Source organism: Gorilla gorilla, chromosome 20 (genome assembly GCF_029281585.2).
Source record: "Gorilla gorilla gorilla isolate KB3781 chromosome 20, NHGRI_mGorGor1-v2.1_pri, whole genome shotgun sequence".
NCBI classification, from domain to species: domain Eukaryota; kingdom Metazoa; phylum Chordata; class Mammalia; order Primates; family Hominidae; genus Gorilla; species Gorilla gorilla.
Genome location: NC_073244.2, coordinates 10,243,530 through 10,251,165, shown reverse-complemented (window position 1 = coordinate 10,251,165; position 7,636 = coordinate 10,243,530).

Sequence of the window (7,636 nt, the reverse complement as noted above, 5' to 3'; positions counted from 1 at the left end):
GAAATACAGGAAGTATTAGAAGCTATAACTCGGCCGGACGCGATGGCTCACGCCTGTAACCCCGGCACTTTGAGAGGACGAAGCGGGCGGATCACGAGGTCAGGAGTTTGAGACCAGCCTGGCCAACATGGTGAAACCCCGTCTCTACTAAAAATACAAAAATTAGCCGGGCGTGGTGGCGCGCACCTATACCAGCTACTCAGGAGGCTGAGGCAGGAGACTCACTTGAACCCAGGAGGTGGGGGTTGCAGTAAGCCGAGATCGCGCCACTGCACTCCAGACTGGGCGACAGAGCAGAAAAAAAAAAAGAAGCTATAACTCTACCTTCCAGGAATCAAGTATAACAGGGCCAAGAAATGTTAAGTTTTAAAATCTGTTGATGTTGCTGTGTTTTGTTTTGTTTTGTTTTTTTGTAATTAGGATCCATGGTAAGAACTAAAATGAACCAGGGTGCTTGAGGAAAAAAAAGCTGAATAATGGAGACGACTTCTTCTCTCCTGGGGGATCACAAAGGGTTACTGGATGAAGTGAGTTTAACCAGACACTGGGAGAATGAATAGAAGTTGGACACGATAGTGAGGCGAGCCCTGGGAGGGCATGAGGAGCAGAGGGAAGAACAAAAACAAGCGTCTGATCCTCACTTAAGGTCAGGAGTACGAGACCAGCCTGGCCAACATGGTGAAATCCCATCTCTAGAAAAAATACAAAAATTAGCCGGGCGTGGTGGTGGGCGCCTATACTCCTAGCTACTTGGGAGGCTGAGGCAGGATAATCACTTGAACCGGGGAGGCGGAGGGTGCAGTGAGCCGAGATCACGCCATTAAACTACAACCTGGGTGACAGAGCGAGACTCCCTTGCAAAAAACAAACGAGACCGGGCGCGGTGGCTCACGCCTGTAATCCCAACACTTTGAGAGGCCGAGGCGGGTAGATCACTTGAAGTCAGGAGTTCGAGACCACCCTGGCCAACATGGTGAAACCCCATCTCTACTAAAAATACAAAAAATTAACCAGGCGTGGTGGCAGGCGCCTGTAATTCCAGCTACTCGGGAGGCTGAGGCAAGAGAATCGCTTGAACCCGGGAAGTGGAGGTTGCAGTGAGCCAAGATCACGCCACTGCACTCCAGCCTGGGTGACAGAGTGAGACTTTGATTCAAAAAAAAAAAGAAAAGAAAAAGCAAACAAGCAAAAACAAGAACAACAACAGCAACAACAAAAAACCCATCTGATCCTAGGATGACTGTGTGTGAGTAGGGGAAACAGATAAAGCTGGAGGGCTGGAGGAGTCCGTAGAGGACCTATCACAATACATTACAAACATAAATGAGAAGTTTGGGTTTTATTTTAACTTCTTGGGAAACTATTGGGGGGATCTGATCAGAGGATACAAAGAGAGTGTTTTATTCTCAAAAAACATCCCTATGCATGTGAAATACGGATCAACAAAAACCATTTCTTTAAAACTGAAACGTAAGGCCTGGTGTGGCATCTCACACCAGTAATCCCAGCACGACTGAGGTGGAAAATTCGCTTGAGCCCAGGAGTTCGAGACCAGCCTGAGCAACATGGTTAAACCCCATCTCTACAAAAAAATATAAAAATCAGCTGGGCATGATCCGCACACTTCTACTCTGAGCTACTCAGGAGGCTGAGGAATGAGGATCGATTGCACCACTGCACTCCATCCTGGGCAACAGAGCTAGACCCTGTTTCAAAAAAATACAATAGGCCGGGCGCGGTGGCTGACGCCTGTAATCCCAGCACTTTGGGAGGCTGAGGTGGGCAGATCACGAAGTCAGGAGTTTGAGACCAGGGCATCCAAGATAGTGAAACCCCATCTCTACTGAAAAACAAAAATTAGCTGGGCATGATGGTGTGTGCCTGTAGTCCCAGCTACTCAGGAGACTGAGGCAGGGAGAATCGCTTGAACCCGGACGGGGCGGTTGCAGTGAGCCAAGATTGCACCGCTGCACTGCAGCTTGGGCAACAGAGGTAGACTTAGTCTCAAAAAAATAAATAAATAAAATAAAAATTAAACATAAGCCATGTGCCGCGTCTTATGCGTGTAATCCCAGCACTTTGGGAGGCCGAGGCAGGTGGATCACGATGTCAGGAGGTCGAGACCATCCTGGCTAACACAGTGAAACCCCATCTCTACTAAGAATACAAAAACTTAGCCGGGCGTGGTGGCGGGCACCTGCAGTCCCAGCTACTTGGGAGGCTGAGGCAGGAGAATGGTGTGAACCCGGGAGGCGGAGCTTGCAGTGAGCCGAGATGGCGCCATTGCACTCCAGCCTGGGCGACAGAGCGAGACTCTGTCTCAAAAAAAAAGAGTTTGAGACCAGCCTAACCAACATGGTGAAATTTTGTCTCTACTAAAAATACCAAAAAAATTGGCCAGGTGTGATGGCACATTCCTGCAATCCCAACTACTCGGGAAGCTGAGGCAGGAGGATTGCTTGAACCCAAGAGGGAGAGGTTGCAGTGAGCCGAGACTGTGCTAATACACTCCAGTCTGGGCAATAGAGCAAGACTCTGTCTCAAAACAAGAACAAAAAGAAAATACATAGACTTACCATATGACCCAGCAATTCCATTCCTACCTGCTAGGGACGGAATTTTGTACCGTCCTCCCAAATGTGTATGTGGAAGCACAGACCTCCCATGGAACCGTATTGGAGATATGGCCTTTAAGAAGGCTGACCAGGCGCAGTCACTGACGCCTGTAATCCCAGCATTTTTGGAGGCCAAGGCAGGCGGATCACCTGAGGTTAGGAGCTTGAGGCTAGTCTGGCCAACATGGTAAAACCCTGTCTCTACTAAAAATACAAAAAATTAGCCTGGAGTGATGGTGTGTGCCACCATTTTGGGCAGGCTGGTCTTGAACTCCTGACCTCAGGTGATCTGCCTGCCTCAGCCTCCCAAAGTGAGCTACAAGCGTGATCCACTGGTGTGAGCCACCAAGCCCGGCCTGAGGTGTCTTTTTAGGATGATGCAAGCTTTCTAATTTAGATTGTGATGATGGTTATACAATTCTGTAAATACGTGATAAACTTCATTGAATTTATATACTGAAAGAGGTGAAATTGATGGTATGTAAGTTATATATCAGTAAAGCTGGGTGACCACGGTAGCTGACACCTGTAATCCTAGCACTTGAGGCGGGAGGATTGTTTGAGGCCAGGAGTTTGAGACCACCCTGGCCAACATAGCAAGACTGTCCGTATTAAAAATAAATCACGCCTGTAATCTCAGCACTTTGGGAGGCTGAGGCAGGTGGATCACGAGGTCAGGAGTTCAAAACCAGCCTGGCCAAGATGGTGAAACCCCGTCTCTACTAAAAATACAAAAATTAGCCAGGCGTGGTGGCAGGCGCCTGTAATCCCAGCTACTCAGGAGGCTGAGGCAGGAAAATTGCTTGAACCCAGGAGGCGGAGGTTGCAGTGAGCCGAGATGGTGCCACTGCACTCCAGCCTGGGCAACAGAGAGACTCTGTCTCAAAAAATATTATATATATAATATATATATAAATATATATTAAATATTTATATATTATATATTAAATATTTATATATTATATATTAAATATTAATATATAGTTTATATTATATATTAATATATATTTTATATTATATATTAATATATATTTTATATTATATATTAACATATATTTTATATTATATATTTTATATTATATAAAATATATATTAATATATAATTATTAAATATTTATATTATATATTAATATATATTTATGCATTATATATTTTTATATTATATATTAATATATATTTATATATTATATATTAATATATTTATATATTAAATATTTATATATTATATATTGATATATATTTATATATTATATATTTATATATTACATATTAATATATTTATATTATATATTAATATATATTTTATATTATATTAATATATATTTATATATTATAAATATATATATTTATATTATATATTTATACATTATATATTTATATATTTTTATATTATATATTTATATTATATATTAATGTATATTTTTATATTATATATTTATATATTATATATTAATATATATTATATATTTATATATTATATATTAATATATTATATATTTATATATTATATATTTATATATTATATATTTATATATTATATATTTATATATATTTATATATTATATTTATATATTATATATTTATATATATTTATATATTATATTTATATATTATATATTTATATATATTTATATATTATATATTAATATATATTTATATATTATATATTTATATATTATATATTAATATATATTTATATAATATATATTTCTATATTAATATATAATATATTAATATATAGTATATAGTATATATTACATATGTGTGTATATATTATATATGTGTGTATATATTATATATGTGTGTATATATAATATACATATATGTATATATGTACATATATGTAATATATGTATATATAATATATATGTAGATATATTATATATGTATATATAATATATATGTAGATATATTATATATGTGTATATATAATATATATGTAGATATATTATATATGTGTATGTATATAATATATATATGTGTGCATGTATATATATATATAAACAGACGGGGCATGGTGGCTCACACCTATAATCCCAATACTTTGGGAGGCCAAGGCCAGCAGATCACGAGGTCAGGAGTTCAAGATCAGCCTGACCAACATGGTGAAACCGTATCTCTACTAAAAATACAAAAAAATTAGCTGGGCGTGGTGGCGCACGCCTGTAATCCCAGCTACTCAGGAGGCTGAGGCAGGAGAATCACTTGAACCTGGGAGGCGGAAGTTGCAGTGAGCCAAGATCGTGCCACTGCACTCCAGACTGGGCGACAGAGTGAGACTCCATCTCAAAAAATAAATAAAGCCTTTTTTTTTTTTTTTTTTTGAGACGGAGTCTCGCTCTGTCGCCCAGGCTGGAGTGCAGTGGCGCGATCTCGGCTCACTGCAACCTCCGCCTCCCATGTTCACGCCATTCTCCCGGTTTAGCCTCCGGAGTAGCTGGGACTACAGGCGCCCACCACCACGCCCGGCTAATTTTTTCTAGTTTTTAGTAGAGACGGTGTTTCACCGTGTTAGCTAAGATGATCTCGATCTCCTGACCTTCTGATCCGCCCGCCTTGGCCTCCCAAAGTGCTGGGATTACAGACGCGAGCCACTGCACCTGGCCAAAGCCATTTTTTTTAAAAAAAGATCCTTTAGCCTGCTACATTGAGAAGGGCTATAGTTAGAATTTCCAGTTAAAATTCAGGATGTCGAGTTACATCTGAAGAGCAGATACACATCACATGATTTTGTTTGTTTTAGAGACAGCATCTCACTATGTCACCCAAGGTGATCTAGAACATCTGAGTTCAAGAGATCGTCACATTTCAGTCTCCCAAATTACTGGGATTACAGGCATGAGCCACAACATCTGGCTGAATGATTTCTTAGTATAAATATCTCCCATGCATTTTATTTATTTATTTATTTATTTATTATTTTATTTATTTATTTATTTATTTATTTATTTATTTATTTATTTTTTGAGACAGAGTCTCGTACTGTCGCCCAGGCTGGAGTGCAGTGGCGCAATCTCGGCTTACTGCAAGCTCCGCCTCCCAGGTTCACACCATTCTCCTGCCTCAGCCTCCCAAGTAGCTGGGACTACAGGCACCACGCCTGGCTAATTTTTTTTTTTTTTGTATTTTTTTTTGTATTTTTAGTAGAGTCGGGGTTTCACCGTGTTCACCAGTATGGTCTTGAACTCCTGACCTCATGATCTGCCCACCTCGGCCTCCCAACGTGCTGGGATTACAGGCGTGAGCCACCACACCCAGCTTATTTATTTTTTTGAGACAGAGTCTTGCTCTGTTACCAGGCTGGAGTGCAGTGGTGCAATCTCAGGTCACTGCAACCTCTGTCTCCTGCGTTCAAATGATTCTGCTGCCTCAGCCTCTCAAGTAGCTGGGATTACTGGCACACACCACCACACCCGGCTGATTTTTGTATTTTTAATAGAGATGGGGTTTTGCTATGTTGGCGGGGTCGGTCTTGAACTTCTGACCTCAAGTGATCCACCCGCTTTGGCCTCCCAAAGTGCTGGGATTACAGGTGTGAGCCACCGCACCTGGCCCAATTTTTTTCCTTTTTTTTTTTTTTTTTTTTGAGACGGAGTCTTGCTCTGTTGCCCAGGCTGGAGCACAGTGGCATGATCTCGGCTCACTGCAAGCTCTGCCTCCTGGGTTCATGCCATTCTCCTGCCTCAGCCTCCCAAGTAGCTGGGACTACAGGCGCCTGCCACCAAGCCTGGCTAATTTTTTTTATTATTATTATTTTCAGTAGAGACAGGGTTTCACCGTATTAGCCGGGATGGTCTCAATCTCCTGACCTCGTGATCCACCCGCCTCGGCCTTCCAAAGGGCTGGGATTACAGGCATGAGCCACCGTGCCCGGCCTTTTTTTCTTTTTTTAATAAGACAGGGTCTGGCTCTGTTGCCCAGGCTGGAGTGCAGTGGCGTGATCCTAGCTTACTGCAGCCTCCAACTCCTGGGCTAAAGCAATCCTCCCACCTTGGCCTCCCAAAATGTTGGGACTGCAGGCCTGAGCCACCCGTCCAACCCATGATATTTCAATTTCAGTCTTGGGGTGGGCTGTTTCGTCACCTGGAGGCTGCTCCTCCATCAGTCTCTGTGTATCTCATTCCAACTCCTTTTTTTTTTGAGGCAGAGTCTCCCTCTGTTGCCCAGGCTGAAGTGCAATGGCGAGATCTCGGCTTACTGCAACCTCCACCTGCCGGGTTAAAGCAATTCTCCTGCCTCAGCCTCCCGAGTAGCTGGGATTACCGGTGCCCATAGAGACAGGCTTTCACCATGTTGGCCAGGCTGGTCTCAAACTCCTGACCTCAAGTGATCCGCCGGCCTCAGCCTCCCAAAGTGCTGGGATTATAGGCGTGAGCCACCACGTCTGACCCCCAACTCCCATTTTTTGAGGCTTGTTTTAACTGTCACTTTGTGTATCTTCTTTGTGGATTGCACAGACCAAAGTACGCCACTATTAACTGGTGTCCACCAAAGTGGATCCCCAATCCCCAGGTCCCAATTGGGTGCATTGGGTGCATCCTCTTTTTTTTTTTTTTTTTTTTTTGAGACGGAGTCTCGCTCTGTCGCCCAGGCTGGAGTGCAGTGGTGAGATCTCGGCTCACTGCAAGCTCCGCCTCTCGGGTTCACGCCATTCTCCTGCCTCAGCCTCCCGAGTAGATGTGACTACAGACGCCCGCCACCACGCCCGGCTAATTTTTTGTATTTTTAGTAGAGACGGGGTATCACCGTGTTAGCCAGGATGGTCTCAATCTCCTGACCTTGTGATCCGCCCGCTTCGGCCTCCCAAAGTGCTGGGATTACAGGCATGAGCCACCATGCCCGGCCCAGGTGCATCCTCTTAAACAGCTCCTACCTAGGGTACGTGGTGATGGTGGGGGGGTGCTTCAGGGACCAAAACAGGCCAGATCGTGGGGGCCTCCAATACCCCACATTGAATTGGGATTTTATCACGTAAGCTCTGGGGAGACAGAGAAGGTTGGAATTTTTTTTGTTTTGCTTGA